Source organism: Palaemon carinicauda, chromosome 42, assembly GCF_036898095.1.
Source record: "Palaemon carinicauda isolate YSFRI2023 chromosome 42, ASM3689809v2, whole genome shotgun sequence".
Taxonomy (NCBI): domain Eukaryota; kingdom Metazoa; phylum Arthropoda; class Malacostraca; order Decapoda; family Palaemonidae; genus Palaemon; species Palaemon carinicauda.
The window spans coordinates 31105983-31127971 of NC_090766.1; positions in this window are offsets into that span (position 1 = coordinate 31105983).

The window sequence follows — 21989 nt, forward strand, 5'->3', positions numbered from 1 at the left end:
GAGGGATGATACGAGAGGTGGGAGGGAGAAGGTGAGGGATGATACGAGAGGGGGAGGGGGGAAGGTGAGGGATGATACGAGGGTGGGGAGGGAGGAAGGTTACGGATGATACGAGAGGGGGAGGGGGGAAGATGAGGGATGATACGAGAGGGGGAGGGGGGAAGGTGAGGGATGATACGAGAGGGGGAGGCGGGGAGAGCGAGGAATGATAAGCGAGGGAGGAGGGGGAAGGTGAGGTCTGATACGAGGGTGGGGAGGGGCAAAGGTGAGGGATGATACGAGGGTGGGGAGGGGGGAAGATTAGGGATGATATGAGAGGGATAATACGAGAGGTGGGAGGGGGGAAAATGAGGGATGATACGAGAGGGGGAGGGGGGAAGGTGAGGGATGATACGAGAGGGGGAGGGGGGAAGGTGAGGTCTGATACGAGGGTGGGGAGGGGCGAAGGTGAGGGATGATACGAGAGGGGGAGGGGGGTAGGTGAGGGATGATACGAGGGTGGGGAGTGGGGAGGGGGGAAGGTTAGGGATGATACGAGAGGGGGAGGGGGGAGAGCGAGGGATTATACGAGAGGTGGGAGGGGGGAAGATGAGGGATGATATGAGGGTGGGGAGGGGGGAAGGTTAGGGATGATACGAGAGGGGGAGGGGGGGAGAGCGAGGGATGACACGAGAGGTGGGAGGGGGGAAGATGAGGGATGATACGCGAGGGGGAGGGGGGAAGGTGAGGGATGATACGAGAGGGGGAGGGGGAAGGTGAGGGATGATACGAGGGTGGGGAGGGGGGAAGGTTAGGGATGATACGAGAGGGGGAGGGGGGAGGGCGAGGGATGATACGAGAGGTGGGAGGGGGGAAGATGAGGGATGATACGAGAGGGGGAGGGGGGAAGGTGAGGGATGATACAAGAGGGGGAGGGGGGAAGATGAGGGATGATACGAGGGTGGGGAGGGGGGAATGTTAGGGGTGATACGAGAGGGGGAGGGGGGAGAGCGAGGGATGATACGAGAGGTGGGAGGGGGGAAGATGAGGGATGATACGAGGGTGGGGAGGGGGGAAGGTTAGGGATGATACGAGAGGGGGAGGGGGGAAGGTGAGGTCTGATACGAGGGTGGGGAGGGGCGAAGGTGAGGGATGATAAGAGAGGGGGAGGGGGGTAGGTGAGGGATGATACGAGGGTGGGGAGGGGGGAAGGTTAGGGATGATACGAGAGGGGGAGGGGGGAGAGCGAGGGATGATACGAGAGGTGGGAGGGGGGAAGATGAGGGATGATACGAGGGTGGGGAGGGGGGAAGGTTAGGGATGATACGAGAGGGGGAGGGGGGAGAGCGAGGGATGACACGAGAGGTGGGAGGGGGGAAGGTGAGGGATGATACGAGAGGGGGAGGGGGGAAGGTGAGGGATGATACGAGAGGGGGAGGGGGGAAGGTGAGGGATGATACGCGAGGGGTAGGGGGTAAGGTGAGGGATGATACGAGAGGGGGAGGGGGGAGGGCGAGGGATGATACGAGAGGTGGGAGGGGGGAAGATGAGGGATGATACGAGGGTGGGGAGGGGGGAAGGTTAGGGATGATACGAGAGGGGGAGGGGGGAGAGCGAGGGATGATACTAGAGGCGGGAGGGGGAAGATGAGGGATGATACGAGAGGGGGAGGGGGGAAGGTGAGGGATGATACGAGGGTGGGGAGGGAGGAAGGTTAGGGATGATACGAGAGGGGGAGGGGGGAAGATGAGGGATGATACGAGAGGGAGGAGGGAGAAGGTGAGGTCTGATACGAGGGTAGGGAGGGGGGAAGGTAAGAATGATACGAGAGGGGGAGGTGGGAAGGTGAGGGATGATACGAGATTGGGGAGGGGGGAAGGTGAGGGATGATACGGGAGGGGGAGAAGGTAAGGGGTGATACGAGAGTGGGGAGGGGGGAAGTTGAGGGATGATACTAGGGGGAGGAGGGAAGGTGAGGGATGATACGAGAGGGGGGAGGGGGGAAGCGGTAGGGGTAATACTGGGTATATGGATCATGGTATCTTGTCCAGCCTCTCTCTCTCTCTCTCTCTCTCTCTCTCTCTCTCTCTCTCTCTCTCTCAAAACTAATATAGAAAAACCTATATTTGAATTCTGAATGTTATTTGGCATGATAAGTTCAATGAACTAAAGATTATATCACCAATCTTTTAAGGAATTAGACGTATCAATCATGTACAAATTGATAAACCTAATTATATATATATATATATATATATATATATATATATATATATATATATATATATATATATATATATATATATATATATATATATATATATATATATATATATATATATATATATATATATATATATATATATATATATATATATATATATATTAGGAACTTGTTTATACCTTCCAAACGTAATTGTAGTGGGATGATTTATATGATGGCAACGTACTCACAGCGACACCTGTGCACAGTAAGGACATCCTTGTACCATTCGAACTCTCCTCACTATTAATTGAAGCTTCTTTTGTAATGTCGCATTTTGGGGAAATAGAAGCATTTAATGGATAAAAGAAACGTCTCAACTTTGCATGAAATCGTTATCAGTTTAAACCTAAAAGTATTCAACATTTATTAAGATAATTTGACTTATAAAAAACACTAGTGTCAGTTCAAGTGAAAAACATATTGGGATTTATTCAGGCTGTGTTTAGGCTTAGATAAGAGATTACCAATTATGAAATATAATTACCAAATCATGAAACTTATCTTAGTTCGGTCTCATATGAATTAACGAATGTAATAACAAAAAATTAAAATGATTTTGACGTTTTGCTGAAGTCGAATTTCCTAATCAACCGTTGGATGATTCCACATCTGAAACAATAATGACTTTCTCATATATCAAATTTTATCAATAAACATTGAGAAGTTTTCCTTTATATCATAACAGCTATTACCACAAAAGCTTCCTTGTAGATATTACATCAGGTAAGAAAGGGCGAAGACGTCATATTCAGTCAACGACATATAGCCATAACCAATCAACCAATTTTATCGTGGTAATAAATTATTTATCTTAATTTTTATCATTTGTTTCGTGTCCCCGAAATCACGAAAAAAAAAATAATAACTTGAAATATACGCATTCGACCGTCACTGACTAAAAAAAAAAAAAAAAAAAAAAAAAAAAAAAAAAAAAAAAAAAAAAGACTCGTTTATGGATATGGTTGAATGGTAAAAATATTTCAGCGCACGGAATATAGGGCAATTGTAATGTAATGACCTCGGTGTTGCATATGACCATTCAGATATCTGTCGTAATTGTGAGAATAACTGGATTCTGGAGGCCTTAAAGAGCCAACCAGCTTTCTGCCAACTGAGGGAGGGGTTAAACTTACCCCACTCTCCAAAACTGCCATTCGACTATAAGAACATCATCATCATCATCATCATCACCATCGATGACAAATATTTCGAAGACTAGATACATTTAATCTATCAAAGTGTTTGGTGATCAGAAAAAAACTGAGATTTTTGCACTTTGAATTAATCTGTGACTTTCAAAAGTAGGTCAAGGCAAAATATGTGGTGGTTTGGGAGGTTAATAATTAACTAAAAGTACTTCCCAACCACGTTTTAACAAAATTGAATCTAAAGAACATTTTGCCTTGCAACTAACCATGACAATGAAAAAGGTCAAGGTCATAAACGTTCAGAGGATATAACGTCCCATCCCTAAGTCTCCCCCTATTGTTTTCAGTTTCCTTATAAACAGATAGAATTACTGACATTTAAAAGATGCAGTCGCACATTCACAGCTTAATCAATATAACAAATTAAAGGCCTGATACTTCTAATTTACGATAGTTTTTTAAATCTGGAGGAAAAAAGCCCTGTAAAAATTTACGCATACTGAATCAGCCAAATTTTCACCAAATTCACATAGAGAATTTCTTAGATTTTAGTTCTTGAAAACAACAACAACAACAATAACAACAATGATAATAACTATAATAATAAAAATAATAATAGTAATAAAAAGTCCCAGAAACGAAGAATATGAAAACAGTCTAATCAGTGATATTGCCCAAATTTCTTGTCATTAAACATAATGATAGCAATGCACAATGGGTGGAGTGGCCAGTGATGAAGATACAGGGACAGAGGTGAGGCGGGCATTGAGTAGAATGAAGAATAGTAAAATACTAGACCTATCATAGTTTCAAATTGAAATGGTCAAGATACTAACTGCAGAGAGGGAAGAATGGATGCTGGATTTATTGAGGAAATAATGCCTAAAGACTGCGATGAGAGTCTAATGATATCTATATTTAAACAGAAAGGTAAATACAGGGGAGTTAAGCTGGCAGAGTATGGTTTGAAAGTGTTAGATAAAGTACCAGACGAGAGATAGAGAGAGATTGGGAAAATTGTGGAAAAGCATTATAGATTTATAAATGAGAGGGACTACGGAGGCCATCTTTATAGTAAGGCATTTACAGGGAAAGAGACTAGAAGGAAACCAGAAATTCTTTTGTGCTTTTGTAGATTTAGAGAAGGTTTATAGCAGAATACCAAGAAAGGGGATGTTTTTGGTGCACGAGGAAGAGGAAAGTTCCGGAGAAGTTTGTTAGACTGGTAGAGATGATTTACAAAAAAAAAAAAAATAAATAAATAAATAAATAAAAAAAAAAGGTAATAACAGCTGTTTGAGGGACATAAACCTTTGAAGATGATGTTGGATTACAACAAGGGTCACCATTAAGCCCGTATTCATTTTTGTTGGTCTTAAATGTTTTAAATGAAGGGAACAGAAATGCATAGTTGTGGGAGTTATTATATGCTGATGATTTGGTGATTACTGCAGAAAATGAGGAAGAATTACAGAGTTGGGTGGCAGAGTGGCCAGAGACATTAGAAAGGGGTGGTTTGAGGGTGAATTTGGATAAGACTGAAGCCATGGTTAGCAATAAGGAAGGTAGGTACAGCATAGACATACGTAAGAGTAGAGGAGGAGTTATAAAACAGGTAGACCAATTTAGATACTTAGGATCTACTATAAATTTCTAGGGAGCATGTGAGGTTACCTAATGAAGGATGATATCCAGATTTGCTAATGATATCCATATTTAAGAGGTGAAAGAAGTACCCCTGTCGGAAGTAATATGCTTGGAGATAAAAATCTCGCTATTCATCCTGAGAGTAAGGTCAACGTTGTAGTTTCCATGGGAATGGCTTCAGGCCAATCGTTCCCAACGTTTTTGCACTCATGACCCCTTACTCAAAACTTCGAAAACCCCACGACCCCCTACTATCCCCAGCTTGATTTTTTCTTTCTTTCTTTCTTTTTTTAAGGAGAGAGAAAGAAATGGTATGTTTGAAAAAATCATTCAATAATTTTGTAATGTATTTTTAGCAAACTAAATCACAACATTTATCAAACATTAATTCACAAAATGAGGCAAATAATTCTTGCAATATTGATAATATTGCAAGTATTATTAGTCTCTCTGTATGAATTGATGCTTGATCGTTGCTGTGATTTAGTTTGCCAATAAAATATTACACAATTATTAAATATTTTTTTAGGTTTGATAGCTATGGAAAACTATGTATATTGATTATATTGAATTGATCAATGGTGTGGCTTAGTTTACCAATAAATAATTACAAAATTATTGAATGATTTTTTGAAGATACCATTTCTTTCTGTCTCCTTAACAAAAGAAAAAAAAAGATAAAATAAAAATCAAGTTAGTGATACTAGGGATAAAACAGATAGTTTTCCACAATTAAAAAAAAAGGGAAAAAAAAGTATTGTGTAATTATTCATTGGCAAACTAAGTATCTGATTTACAAAAGGAGCATATTCATTCTTGCAATATTATCAATATACATAGAGTTCCACAGCTTTCTAATCCACATAGTGGGGTGCATCATGTTACATTGGAGTAGCAAGCCTGGAAATTCAGGGTCGAGAGTTTGTAAGAGCCAGTCTCATGTCATCGCTGACATCAAATCAGTTTCTTCTCTTCGTTTTATATTGACGAGTTGAAAACCACACCTCACACAAGTAGTTAGTAGCACATGGAACATGGACACGCATGGCTGGCATGCTGAGTTTGTAGTATGACTGATACATAGCACACCACAAGAGCCACCGATTTCTCCTTGAAGAGATCACAAGCTTAAGAGTTGTTGTTCCTTAGATCCAGGAATTCATCTTTGATCTCATCTGAAGATGTCCAGTAATCTCAATGAGGAACAGATCAAATTGGATCTAAGATTCATCCACCACTGCACAAAGATTTTCGAACATAACGATGTTTAGGAGATTGGTTTTCCGACGCCAGTTTTAAAGTTTGAAAACAAGGGACCAACGACTGTCTGTAAAGAGGAGAATATTTATTTCCCTTCCCGGAGGCATCCAGTTTAGCTTTTTCAGTTGGCCGAAAATGTCAGGAGGGAATGCAACCCTTTTAATCCATGCTTCATCTTTGAAGTAAGCCAGAAGTTCTCTTTTATCTTGAGCCTCCAGGACAAACTTTATTTCATCTTTCATCTCAAAGATACGGTGTGGAGGATTTATTTTTGCTTTATTTTTATTTTTGGTTTTGCCAAATCCTGTGAGAGAGAGAGAGAGAGAGAGAGAGAGAGAGAGAGAGAGAGAGAGAGAGAGAGAGAGAGAGAGAGAGAGAGAGAGAGAGATTGTGTTAGCGAGCGAAAGTAGTTAGGTTAACGATCGTTTGTGGTGAGAAAGACTGTTGGTACAAATGAGATTGTTTGTTTACATTTTTTAGTTAGGTTACGACAGTGGTGAATGTTTCGGAGCGAATGCTTTTTTTATTTGACTGCAGCATAAGGCAGTTGTGTGAGAGCTGGATTATATTTATATTTTTCTGACCAGCGTGGAAGTGTTGATTCATTTAAAAAGTAAGTACAGTTTTGTTTATCTTTGCTTGTCGTGTTTGTGAGTGATAGGAACAATTTATTATTTATCTTTGATTATAGTGCGATAGTTCAGTTAGCTAGAAGTATTCGTAAGTGTTTTTCTTTCTTTATTTTTGGCAGGCCGCGATTCCTCCTTTGGAGTGACTAAATTTCTAGAAAGTGGATTACTGTTGATGACCTGGCCTGGAACTGATCATATTTAGACTGTTTTTTTTTTGGATTAACGATTGTCGATGACCTGGCCTGTTTACTTCGATTGCTGCTATTGATGATGATAAGGATGATGACGATGATGATTACGACCCCGATTAGGGAGGCAGTGGTGGCAACTTGCCATACAGTTTAACCTGTTAATCACAGATTGAGGGTTGTGCCGTGAAAGACAGTTCGGCAGTTTGTGAACGACTGTGTTGCAAATAACATATATGAGCATACAAATTTTGGTGTTGAACTCGTAATATATATGTGTTTTGTGTTTTCATGTTTGGGTTGCGGTTAGTTTTAAGTTTCGTTAGGATTTATTGGATTGCGGAAAGGTTTTTTTTGTTAATTATATATTTAGTTTAAAGTGTTAAATTTTGATTAGTTTAAAGTGTTAAGTTTTGATTGGTTTAAAGTATTAATTTTGAATGTGGATGGTTTATGATTTATTTTAAGTTTTAAGAATTATAGCTTTAAGGTTATGTTTTGTTTTGTTTTGTCCTTTTGTCCAAGAGTCTGGTTGTAGATTACGTAAGGGGAAAGTTTGTGTTGTGGGACCATTGTCAGTAGGTGTGATTCAGGGTGTGGGGCTTGTTTTTTTTAACATCCCGCCACATTATTTTGGCGCCCGAACAGGGACTACTGAGGTGGGATAGAAGCTGGACTGTTGGACGAAGGACGGAATTAGGTTAAGAATTTAGGATTAAGGTTGATGAAAAATGGAGGAGCAATTAAGGGTTTTGAGGGAGGAATTGCGGCTGAGTAAGGAGCGTGAGGAGAGGTTGCTAGTAGAGCATGAGAGGTTGAACTGGGAGAATGCGGCGATGCAGAAGGAGCTTAGGGAGTTGAAGGGAACTGTAGAGAGAGTGGAAGAGGGTGTTGAGATGAGGATGCGAGAGAATGAAGAACGAATGGAGAAACGAATGGAAGATATGATGGGGCAAGTCATGGGGATGATGAAAACTATAATGGGTGAAGGTGCAGTCGGAGGAGTGTCCTCAGCTTCGGGTAATGGGTTGGTAGTGGAAGAGAAGGATAAGGTAGGTGATAATGGGAAAGGAAGTGATAGTGATAGTAGTAAGAGTGATGGTGATGTTGAAGATAAGGGAATTAGGCATAGTAAGGATGAACAGAAAGGTGAGAGGAAAGATGAAAGGAAAGGTAAAAGTGATGTGAAGAAAGGGAAGAAAAAGTATCAGGCTGATAGCAAGGACGATCGTGAATGGGTGAAAGTGGTAAGTAAGAAAAAGGGTAAGAAAGGAATGGTTAAGGATAGGAATTTAAGTGTGGAAGTGGATTCATTATATTCGAATGAGGAAGAAGGTAACAAGGGAGTAGACAGTGATGATAGCAGTGAGAATGAACGTGATGTGTGTAAGACTGTGTTTATGAGAGAGGTACCTCGGTGTGAAAGGTTCAATGAGCATAGCAGTAGGGATGTATATGATTTTTTCAAGGAGTATGAGAGGTATTGTCAGGATAAGTATGGTGATAGTAAAAGAATTTGGGCTAGGGAGTTAGGAGAATATTTGACTGGGTATTTGTTGACGATGTATGGAGTGATAATGAGTGTAGGGGACGTTGATTATGAAAGTGTGAAAACGAGAATAATTGAGCAGGTAAAACGTATGAAAGGGAGTGTTAAGTATAAGCGTAAGAATGATTTTGATGAAGCACGGATGAATGCAGGAGAAGCGATATCAATGTACGTATGTAGGTTGGAAACTTTGGCTAGGAAGAAGTATGGGGATGAAGGTATAAATGAGAATAAGGAGTTAATGAGGAAGTTTTTGGCTACTGTACCTGAGAATGTTGCTGAGTTTGTTAATTTGAAACGGAAGGAGAAAATGAGGTGGACGAAAGAAAGATTGACATGGGATGATATTTTAGAGATAGTTGAGGATTACGAGTTGGATAGGTGTATGAAAGAAAGTAAATCTGTGAGTGTAAGAACTGGAATGGAGGAAAGTGTGCCAGAATTTGTTAGTTTTAGAGATGCTGTTATGAGAGGACCGATGAGGGTAGCTGATAGTGTAGTAGATAGGAGTGTTAGGACGAGTAATGTGGGAATACCTGTAAGGACAAATGAAGGGTTTAGGCAAGGGAATCAGGTTTGGAGGGATAGGAGTGCTAGTGCGCCGCAAGATAGGTCAGGTAGTTGTATCCGTGAAGAGAAGTGTTACAGATGTGGGAAAGTAGGACATAAGAAGAATGAATGTAGATGGGCTCTTGGTGCTTGTTTTGGATGTGGTGAGGTAGGGCATAGAATTAGTGAGTGCAAGAAAGAGAAAGGGGTAAAATGTTATCGGTGTGGTATGACTGGGCACATAGCGAGTGGATGTCGTAGTAATCATATGAATGTAATTTGTGGTAATTGTGGTAAGGATGGTCATTATGCTAGAATGTGCAAGGAGCCACGGGGTAAGTGTACTGAATGTGGTGCAGATGGGCATGTAGCTAGGGTATGTAGGAAGAAGAGAATAAGTCAGCCAGGATGTTCGGGAAACTAGAGTGTGAGAGGGTTCGGCTGGGTGAGTCCTCCTGTGTGTGTGGAAGGAATAGGATCAATGTTTGTGAGAATGGGATGAATAATTGGTTAGAAATGAGCAAGTATGAATCTAGTATGCATGAAAAGTTAGGGCTGGAAAATAAACAATTAGTGTTAGTTGAATATAGGAAAAAGAGGCGTTTGAAAGCGTTAAGTAAGGATGAACGAAGGAGAAATTTTATAAGTAAAAGTGAGAATAGAAATAAGTATGACAAGGGTGTAAATGTGCAAGTGTGTATGGAAGATAAATGTGTTAATACAGATGAATCATGGCTGAGTATGAATGATACCTATAGTGTGTGTGGCTTTTCCTTAGGTGATGTAAAAGAAAGGATGACGAATGCGAGAGTGAGAGATAGGAGAATGATTAGTAGTATGAATGAATCTTTTACTAAAGTTGAGAATGTTTTTGATGAAATGGATGAACTGTTTACAGAAATGAGTGTAATTATAGGGCCAGATGAGAACGAGGTAGATATGATTGTACATGATATATTAGATGATAGGGATTTAGATAGGAATAGTGTTAATGTAGCGAATGATTGTGATAAGGAAGAAGTGAATGAGAGAGTATATGGAGGCCCAGTTACTCGGAGTAGAGGTCCCGTTCCCGACTGTGACTGGGTTATGAAAAAAATAATGTACGTGTTGTGTGAGAAGGATTTGGCAAAGTAAGGGGGGAGGAATGTGGAGGATTTATTTTTGCTTTATTTTTATTTTTGGTTTTGCCAAATCCTGTGAGAGAGAGAGAGAGAGAGAGAGAGAGAGAGAGAGAGAGAGAGAGAGAGAGAGAGAGAGATTGTGTTAGCGAGCGAAAGTAGTTAGGTTAACGATCGTTTGTGGTGAGAAAGACTGTTGGTACAAATGAGATTGTTTGTTTACATTTTTTAGTTAGGTTACGACAGTGGTGAATGTTTCGGAGCGAATGCTTTTTTTATTTGACTGCAGCATAAGGCAGTTGTGTGAGAGCTGGATTATATTTATATTTTTCTGACCAGCGTGGAAGTGTTGATTCATTTAAAAAGTAAGTACAGTTTTGTTTATCTTTGCTTGTCGTGTTTGTGAGTGATAGGAACAATTTATTATTTATCTTTGATTATAGTGCGATAGTTCAGTTAGCTAGAAGTATTCGTAAGTGTTTTTCTTTCTTTATTTTTGGCAGGCCGCGATTCCTCCTTTGGAGTGACTAAATTTCTAGAAAGTGGATTACTGTTGATGACCTGGCCTGGAACTGATCATATTTAGACTGTTTTTTTTGGATTAACGATTGTCGATGACCTGGCCTGTTTACTTCGATTGCTGCTATTGATGATGATAAGGATGATGACGATGATGATTACGACCCCGATTAGGGAGGCAGTGGTGGCAACTTGCCATACAGTTTAACCTGTTAATCACAGATTGAGGGTTGTGCCGTGAAAGACAGTTCGGCAGTTTGTGAACGACTGTGTTGCAAATAACATATATGAGCATACAAATTTTGGTGTTGAACTCGTAATATATATGTGTTTTGTGTTTTCATGTTTGGGTTGCGGTTAGTTTTAAGTTTCGTTAGGATTTATTGGATTGCGGAAAGGTTTTTTTTGTTAATTATATATTTAGTTTAAAGTGTTAAATTTTGATTAGTTTAAAGTGTTAAGTTTTGATTGGTTTAAAGTATTAATTTTGAATGTGGATGGTTTATGATTTATTTTAAGTTTTAAGAATTATAGCTTTAAGGTTATGTTTTGTTTTGTTTTGTCCTTTTGTCCAAGAGTCTGGTTGTAGATTACGTAAGGGGAAAGTTTGTTTTGTGGAGACCATTGTCAGTAAGTGTGATTCAGGGTGTGGGGGTTGTCTTTGCAACATCCCGCCACAACGGGTGACATTGTTCTCTTTTGGTAACCAACGTAGTGCTGTGAAGAAAAAGACTTCTTGGTGAGCATTCATGTCTTTACACAGATCTTTAAATAGCCAAGACTTGAGTGCTGTAGTCTCTACATAACTCACAATTTTGATTACAGAATCAAGCACTTCTTGCACAGAGGCAAGAAGAGTCTTAATGATGACCGCTTTGCTAAGGCTTCGCGACCCACTAGGGGGTTGCGAACCAACGGTTAGGAACCCCTGCTTTAGGCCAACGAGTAAAGAGGTCGATGATGGTAACAGTTAATGCTGTCCTTGTGATGTGGATAGGGGACCTGCAACATTGGCCTGAATGTGGGCAAAGGGCCGCTGAGGTTGAGGAAAGGTACCCATCCTGAATCCGTGTGTCGATGTACTTTTGAGGTTTGGCATGAAGTACAGGCACGGAACCAATCCTTAGCATCCCCAGTAATGCCATGCCGAATGAACTTTGTCTTCAGTAGCTGTGCAGTAGAACGGCACAAGCGATGTTAAAGGCCATGAAGAAAATCAAACACCTCTCGGCGCATGGGAGAAAGAATCCAAGGTGTAGGTCTACCAGTACTGATGTCACAGAGGAGGGTGGCGCTTAGATCGCCGAGAGGAACGCCCTCCAAACAGAGGGATATGCAGGATGTCCTACATGATTGGTCCTCTGGATTTTTTCGTTGGGCTTCTGCCAAGGCCTTATAATTCAATCGCAGGTGAATGGTGGCTAATATGCTCCTTGACAGGGCATCGGCAACAGGATTAATTTTTCTCGGGACCTGCTCAAGGGTACAATTGCATTCAGCCACAGCGGAGAGATGGCGTTGACGGGCAGACCAGGTGTTGGGTTGTCGAGTGTAGCCCTGCACCTGCCTACAATGAATAGCTGTCATGCTATAACAACCCCCCCCCCCCCCAATCAATAGATTCGGTCATTATAATGAGCAAAATAGGGGATAATATCTCGTCTAATGAGACATGACCAAGGGCCTGGTACACTTCCAAAATTAGCTTTATCAACAAATGTGAGTACACCCACACTTTAAACTGCTTTTCTAAGTGTCACTTTTTCCCATACAAATACTAAATATTATCTTAGTGATCAACCAATTATAAAATTCAAAAAAGTATTATAATTCTCCATGACCTTAGAAATCAAAATTCCGTTCAAATTTTTTTATATATCATCCCACCTAGAAGAAATAATTAATTCGAAATAAAGAAATTTATTATTTTTTTATATTTTTTTTTTTGCAATGAAACCAAAACCAAAAGAAAACTGTTATGTTTAATTTTTCTTCTTTAGTTATACTATTAGCTTTATGCTGGTGTACCAACCGCGTGTCGCACGTTCGTACATAGTTCATTTTGTGCTTGTATCTTCGCTCTCCCCTCGCACTAAAAAGAACCTGAAAAAACATATCTTGTTTTTCCTCTGTAACATTGTCTGTTTTTTTAACATGAAAATTCTTGTTGCCTTGAACTTTTGTATATAAAGGAGAGTGTTCTATAATAAAGTCACTCAGTTGTTTTCAACTTGCCTTTGAGTCACAACCTTCTCTCGGCCCGTCACATTGGTGACCCCGGAAGTTGACTCGCTCCTCCCGCCTTCCAAACCCCCCCCCCCCCACCCACCCACCCCCCACCCCCCGCCTCGGCCCTCCATCACTGGTACCATGGAGGACTCTACGGAAGTTATTGCTGCGACTCCCCCATTGAAACTTTCATCATTCGCCACCGGAGAGGCGTTTGCTTTGTTTCAGCGCGCAGAAGTCCAGTTTCGTATCAAGGGCGTGACTCGCTCAACCACCAAAGCAGATTATGTTCTTGCGGAGATACCCAAGGACACCTTCACACTGGTTTAATTTTCTTTTTTTTTCAAATTGACTCATAAGTAAAGGAGGAGGTAGGTTTGAAAATAGAGAAAAATAGCTCCATAAAAACAGAAAAAGCTCAAAACTAAAAACTATTCAGTTTAGGTGATGTGTTCTTTCATGCAGATTGATATTCTGTTCAATCTGGGAAGTCCCAAAAGACAAATGAGACAAATAAAGTAATGATAAAAGATAATGTCTATCATCCAGCGAGACTGCAAAGGTCTAAATATGAGTATTGATCAATTAAAATCACTAAACAGGGACTCAGACGCAAATATAATTTTTCTACAGGAAACCAAGATCAGTGGCAAACCATTTACTGCTGGGCCCAACTATCATTTTTGTAGATCCCCTCCTTTGCAAGCTGCAATTCCTCAAAATGGCACAGGTTTTATTTTTCATAAGTCTATAAAATATGAAACCATACTCTTCTTTACACCACTACAGGCATTTGCTGATAGAACACAATCGGGAAAAAAATTACTTTATGCCCATCATATCTTGAACCCTATTTAGAAATTTTCCTCTTAGACCATCTGGGAATCTAAGAAGTCTTTGACTCTGACCTCCAAGACCTAATCAATCAGCTCCGTGACCCTTTTATTTTATTGGGTGATTTTAATGCAAATTATACCTTATGGGTTGGAAATGTGTGTGATAGATGGAGTGATCTAGTTGAAGAATTAATCGACAACAATGGTATATTACTTATGAATGATGGTTTTCCAGCTAGTTACGAGGTATTCCACAATTCTACATCAGCCATTGATATGTCAATCTGTTCCTCATTTATTCGATTGGATTACCTTTAGTCGGTCAATCAACATCTACATAGCAGTGACCATTGCCCAATAATGTCAAATTATGTCCACAATCTTCCTTCTCTGTGTCCACCAAAATGGAAGATAGATGAGGAAGACTGGACATCCTATGAGAACTGTGCACCGATAGCGAGTATGGTGATTACATCTCTAGTACATTCCCCAGTACATACTTATCAGCACATTTCAAATGTTATTGATGATAATCCTAGCAAGTTTATGTCTAAAACATGTGGTTTACCTCATCGCTCTGGAGTTCCTTGGTAGAGTAAAGAATACAAGGAAAGTGACCCGACCTATGAAGCAGATAGAATAGCATACCTCACACCCTGTGCCAAAAAAAAAAAAAAAAAAAAAAAAAAAAACACTTTTAAAAAAGCAAAGGGAGTATCTTGGAGGAAATATATATCTAATATTAATACCAGAAATCCTCCAAAGGAAATATGGGACAACATTAAGGGAAAATAATAGATATATATTTGTATATACATATATATATATATATATATATATATATATATATATATATATATATATATATATATATATATATATATATATATATATACATATATATATATATATATATATATATATATATATATATATATATATATATATTATATATGTATATATATATATATATATATATATATATATATATATATATATATATATTATATATGTATATATATATATATATATATATATATATATATATATATATATATGTATATATATATATATATATATATATATATATATATATATATATATATATATATATATATGTATGTATATATATGTATGTATATATATATATATATGTATGTATATATATGTATGTATATATATATATGTATGTATATATATGTATATATATATATATATATATGTATATGTATATATATGTATATATATATGTATATATATATATATATATATATATATATATATATATATATATATATATATATATATATATATATATATATGTATATGTATATGTATATATATGTATATGTATATATATGTATATGTATATATATGTATATATATATATGTATATATATATATATATATATATATATATATATATATATATATATATATATATATATATATATATATATATATATATATATATGATCCAAAATATGTAGCAGAGGTACTTGCTAAGCATTTCACTCATATATCAAGTGCTGACAAATATTCCTCAACATTTCAACAAAATAGAGCAACAATATCTGTTCTTCTTGCTGCTTCCTCCAATAATAAAGCTTTTAACTTATCTTTCAGTATGTAGGAAATGCAAAATGGTAGCTCTTGCTCGTCTTTGACTGTCCCATGAGAGGATGGCATCCGATATGAAATTATTTCACATCTCCCAGTGGTTATTAAGGAAGTGTGATTAGAAATCCATAATGGTCTATGGGTTTCTCATACATCTCATGATTCCTGGCATTCTTCAATCATAATTCTTAGTCATAAGTCTGGTAAAGAACCATAACTGTCATCTAGTTACAGGCATATAACCTTGACTAGTTGCATGTGCAAACTATTTGAGAGAAATATCAACAAGACTTGTGTGGTATCTAGAATGGAAAAATCTTTTTATCAAACACCCAGTTTGGTTTTAGGAAGAACCCGAGTACGCTAGACCCTTTGCTTATGTTATCAAGGGAAATTTCAAATGTCTTTTTTAAACAAAACCAGGTGCTGGGTGTTTGTCTTTTTTTTTTTACCTCGAAAAGGTGTATGACACCAACTGAATGGGCAGTATTTTAAAGCTGATGATTTCGTGGTGTATAGGAGGACATATGTTTTTTTATTTTTAAAGAATCTTCATCATACCGATTGTTAAAGTAAGAGTAAGGGCAAAACTATCTTCATCCTACATGCAAGAAGAAGGTGTCCCCCAGGCAGCGTACTGAGTGTGACGTTATTTGCAGCTGTTAACAATAGTTTCATGAGTCCCCTAACTCCTAGCATACAAGGGTCACTATTTATTGATGATTTTGCAATTTATTGTAGTGGATAATCTGCACTCCAAGTATGCCAATATCTTTAAATTGTTATAAATGCTGCCTTTGCATGGTCAAATTCTCAGGGATTCATGTTCTCTCGTTAGAAGACCAAGCCATTCCTTTTACTCGTACTCGTAAAAGAGAAGAGATACCCAACCTTTTCTTAAATGATAGTTTTTTGCCAAATGAGTTGTTATGACAAGTTTCTTAGGGTAATTTTCGACAAGAAGGTGACGTTTGGTCTCCATATAAATGACCTATCAATAAGGGTAAAAAAGTTAGTAAACTTCTTGAAAGTTGTAAAACACTTTGATTGCGGTGTTGATAGAACATCATTGCTTAGAATCTATACATCTTTGTCTTAGCAGGTTACACTATGCTTCTAAAATTTATGTGTCAGCTACCAAGACTTTACTTGAAAAACTTAATGTTGTTCACAATATGGGGCTCTTCATCTCCACTGACGCATACGGAAATCTCCCATTAATATTTTGTATGTGGAATCTGGCATGCCTCACCTTTCCATTCAAAGAGAGATGTTAAATTTGAGGTTTTTAGCTAGCTCCCTCGCTACAAGAAACAATCCTAACAGAAAATATGTTAGGGCTTCTTTAGATTGAGCTCCTAACAGATCAATAGTGCCTAAGCCTTTGGAAGTACAGCTGATAAAGAATGCCAGATAAGTAAGTTTGTTAACAGCACAGATAGAAGAGGTAGGATATCCCAAGTCTCCCCATTTGTGTAATCCACCTGCTAAAGTATTTTTTACAGTACGAGGGAAAAATACCTTCCCAGTAAGATCATGAAAAGTGAGTTTTTAAATCATACTGCTCAATATCATGGGAAACATGTTTTTACAGACTGGTTCGAAGTCGGCAGCAGGGGTTTGACATGCAGTTGTGATGGGGGATATTGTTATCATAAAGAAACTTCCATCCTGTGGTTCAGTATTTACTGCTGAGCTGTATGCAATAACTCTTGCAGTCCGACATATTTTTAAGAATGGTAATCAAAATAATTTTTATATAATTTTTATGGATTCGAATAGTGTTTTATTATCAATTAAACAAACTATGCCATGCTATCATCTATTACAAGAGGTGGAGGAATGGATAATACTTATGCAGTTTAGGAAGAATACCAGTGTTTGCTTTTGGTGGGTCCCTGCCCATGTTTTAGGGAGATTGAAATGAACGAGTAAATAAAGCAGCTAAGGAAGTTTCAGGACTACTTAACCCATCCCCCATAAGTATTCCGTTTTAAGACCTTAAACATAAGATACGTTTTCACTGTAAGAAAAAATGGCAGGCTTGATGGTCTGAACTGACCACCAATACAAAGTTGAAGCAAATTCATCCTTCTGTGGATAATTAGTCATTATATAATTCTACAAGTAGGATGGATAACATCGTTTTAACTAAACTGTGTATTGGCCATACACAACCAACCCACAATTATTTAATGAAAAGTTGCGAAGGGAGACAGCCCCCTCTTTTTAATACCTGTCAAGTGGCAATAGATGTTAATCATATTTTAGTCGATTGTCCTTTTTTAACCTTTAGAGGACACATTAATCCATGCGAAACCTTTAAGAGGTATACTTAGGGAAAATTATATTACCATGAACTTTAAAAAATGTGTACAGAGTATTGGTCTATATCACGAGCTTTCGTAAATTTCATTAATTAATTTTTTAATACTTTTAATCCATTCTTATTTAACCTTTAGATGATAATGTATGAAAATTTTTTATTGGTTTTATAGGTTAAAATGATACCAAATGTTATGGGTGTACGGATATGATTGATTAATTTGCATTACATAGCGCTGAATGGCTGCTGATGCCTCAGTGCTTAGCTTAAGGCCTAACGTTTATATTCAATTCAATTCTGCGTCCGTGTGGGAATTACAGATGCATGAACATGCAGACAGAACCCTTCCCAATCATTGCCGACGTGACCTCTTTCTTATACTAAGTAAAGTTTTTCTCCATGCTCGACTTCCTGTAGGGGTATTATCAAATTGCATGTACCCATGAACACAGAAGACTTCCCCAGGACCTCCCCGCAGCCGCCCCTTCGGTACACACACCTTTAATTACTCCTGTTTTGGCCTTCGTAAATCTGGAGTCATTTTTCAACGCCACATGGATGGAATTTCAGGGGACCTCCCCTTTTATGTATGTAACATGTATGTGTTCTCTTCCTCCAAAGAGGAGCACCTCCGTTACCTATGCATTGTGCTCGACCGCCTACAACAGAACAGACTTGTATTCTGGTACGATAAGTGTACTAAGAATGAAGTATAATTCTTAGGGCACTGAATCACTCCTGAAGAAGTCAACCCCATCCCTGAGAAGGTAGCAACTGTTCAGAACTTCCCCATGCCCACGACCGTGAAAGCACTGCAAGAATTCTTGGGCATGATCAACTATTAATATTTCCTGCCAGCCATCACTACCACTTATGCCCCCTTCTACACATCCCTGGAAATAGCGGCCTACTGCAACATAAAGAATGCCCTATTAACCACTGCTGCTCTCACTTTTCCCATTCCTCGTGTTCCTCTCCCTCTCTTCACTAATACCAGCGACGTTGCTATTGGTGTAGTACTTAAGCAGGTGATCAACAGCTTTCCCTGCCCATTGTCCATCTTCAGTAGAAAACTGTCCAAAGGGGAATCCAGTTACTTTACCTTCATCTGCTAATTGCTGGCGTTGTATTTGGCTGTCCTTTACTTTCACCAGTTTTTTGAAGGTATGCCCTTCATCATTCGCACAGACCACATGCTTGTATTTCACGTCTTTATTAGAACGTCCGATGCCTGGTCCGCCCATCAAAGCCAACATCTCTCCGCCGTGGCTGAATACAATTGCACCTTTCAACACGTCCCTGGAAAAATGCATCATGTTGCCAATGCCCTGTCAAGAAAACACGTTGGCCGTCATTCACCTGGGATTGCATTACAATGACTCGGCAGAAGCCCAACGAAAAGATCTAGAGAACCAAGCATATAGGATACCTGCTTCCATGTGTTGACTGGTGTTTGATTTCATTTACGGCCTTTCACATCCCTCGCGCCTATCTACTACACAGATACTGTAGACAAAGTTCATTTGGCATGTCATTATTAAGGATGCTAAGGATTGGGTCCACACCTGTACTTCATGCCAAACATCAAAAGTTCATTGACAAAGGAATTCAAGAGTCTGCACCTTTTCCTTAATCTTAGCATCATTTTGACCACATTCACGTCGATATAGTAGGTCCTGTATCCATATTACAAGGACATCGTTCTATGGCGACCTGTTGGTTGTCACTGCTGAATTTTTTCCGTTTGAAACTTCCTCTGGCAACCTTCAACACTTATGTCCCATTGTAGGACAATGTACTCCATTCTTCCAGACTTACAAGCCCCCAGCTAAGCAACACACACCAACAGATCTGCACTCAGTAAAGCACGTTTTCCTGCATAGTGACACTAGCAAGCCACTGCTAACGATCCCTTACACAGGCACTATCCTCTTGATCTATTGCAATACGGTGGCTTTCTTAATAAAGATTCGTGATTGGCTAAAACCTGCATATCCTCCGCAAAATGACATGCCTACAAAACGCCTCTTAAGAGCCGGCCGGCTCATTTCACATGTATGTTTGTTTTAAGAGGGAGCCATGTACCGCAGGTGTTTCACACACGCTCGTTCACTAACGGTATTTTCTCTATTTTTGTGTTTCTCGCTCTACACCTCACTATTAACAGAACCCGTTTAAGCCCGTATTTTAAGAAATCATTTCGTTTGGATTTATTGGGACCTTCTTGTCCTGATCCTGTTGTATATAAACTCTTTCTGTTAAAATAAATTTAGTTCTTCCACCTCGCCTCTCAGTTACAACCCAAGGGCTCACTTCTAAAGTACCATGGATCTCTAGATAAATAGAATTGATAAACGCCCAATTATGAATATTTTTCATCTGATAAAGAAATGCTCACCGTCATTGAGAAGTCTTAAAAACTGATGCTGAACTACAGCAGCAAACATCAAAGGAGACATTATAAAACTTGAGTTTCTAATGGACTCTTGGTTGCTCTCGCTCACTTACCCAATTTCCAATTCATTCATCGCCCTCCGAAAAAAAAGTCTTTTCCAGGAAATCATTTTATTGCTTAATTAAAAAAAAATCCGGTTTACTTGTTAGAAGAGAGAAAATTATATAACTAGAGTGAAATTATGTAAAAGGAAATTTCCATATGAGTAAAGAGGGAAATTATACCTCCAATGCACATGTTAAATAGAAGAAGTTATGCAAATATTTAGATAATGGAAGGAAATTATTATGATTACAAATGGTAGCAGAGGAAAATTATTGGAAGTTATTCATATGTTATTGGAAAAAGGCTGTGAAAATTATTATTTGTTACCAGAGAATAAATTTGAGAATATTTCCTCTTTTTTTTTTTTCTTTTTTTTTCTTTTTTTTTTTTTGTTACTCCTGACGGAATTTATGAAAATGTTTTTCTTAAAAGTAGGGAGGGAACTTTAAAGACAATTGAATTATGAAAATGAGTGTAATTAGATGATTGTGAAGTGAATAAAGTAGCCAGGATTATAGAAATAAATCAATTCAAGAGATGAATAAATTACCTGGTAACGAAAAGGTGATGGCTTGTAAAGATGCAGTTTTAGAAGGAGTAATATATTTTCCCAAAATTAAGGTAATATGAAGAATTGACAATATGTCAAAAGTCAATTGAAAAATGAGAATATTGAGACCTAAACCCAAAGGTAAGATAGATATTTAGATAAATGAATACGTAATGAAAAGTGGTTACTGAGAGCGAAAACGAGTTCTGGAATTTTTTCCACCTTTTTCATCACTTTCTTTTTTATATTTCTCATGGTGATTTATTTTGCAGAAGTCTAATCATAAAAAATTAACAAGCCAATAAAAAATCAGAGGAATAAGCTAATGGGGCAAATTTTTGTTTTGGCGAATATCTGTATCACCATTAATCAAATCTTTCCCCAGACACACACACATACACAAACAGATGGATCACGGAGAGTGTACAAGCATACTTAATTACGTAAATGTGTTGAGAGTTCATAAGACATAACTGCTTACGTACATACATATTCGTTTATACTATAGCTATAATATTCATGTTTCATTTTACTGTAAACATTTTGTTTTATTGGAAAGGTTTGGAAATTTAAACTAAAATTAGTTAAATTTCATAAAGCACTTTGTGTATGGTTGTTTGAAACCGTGTCTGATTTCTACCATATCTTTGTCAACCATTAAGGGACTTCAGCTTCCCTCCAGTCACGCAAACACCCTTCATATTCTTAAAAATGAACTCATGGGACATGAACAAGAAATTTGAAATAGGAAAGAGATGCCATGAGTATTTTATCAGCGACAAGCTCACTTTTTTTTTTTTTTAAATATTTCTTTGAATACAATTCTTCAAATCTGGCTCGATTTATCCCAAATTATTAAACTTGTCTAATACAAAACGGAAGATCATTGAAGAAAATGGCAATAGTAATTAGACTGTTTAACCCACCGAATTTACTGTGGAACTGATAGTACTATCCTTTTCGTGAACCTTGAACTTATCAAGAAGTATTTACAAAGTCTCTATTTGCCCAGTTGCAAAGTTATATGCCTTCATTGTGATTTGGCCTATAACAATCAACTAATTTGCTCG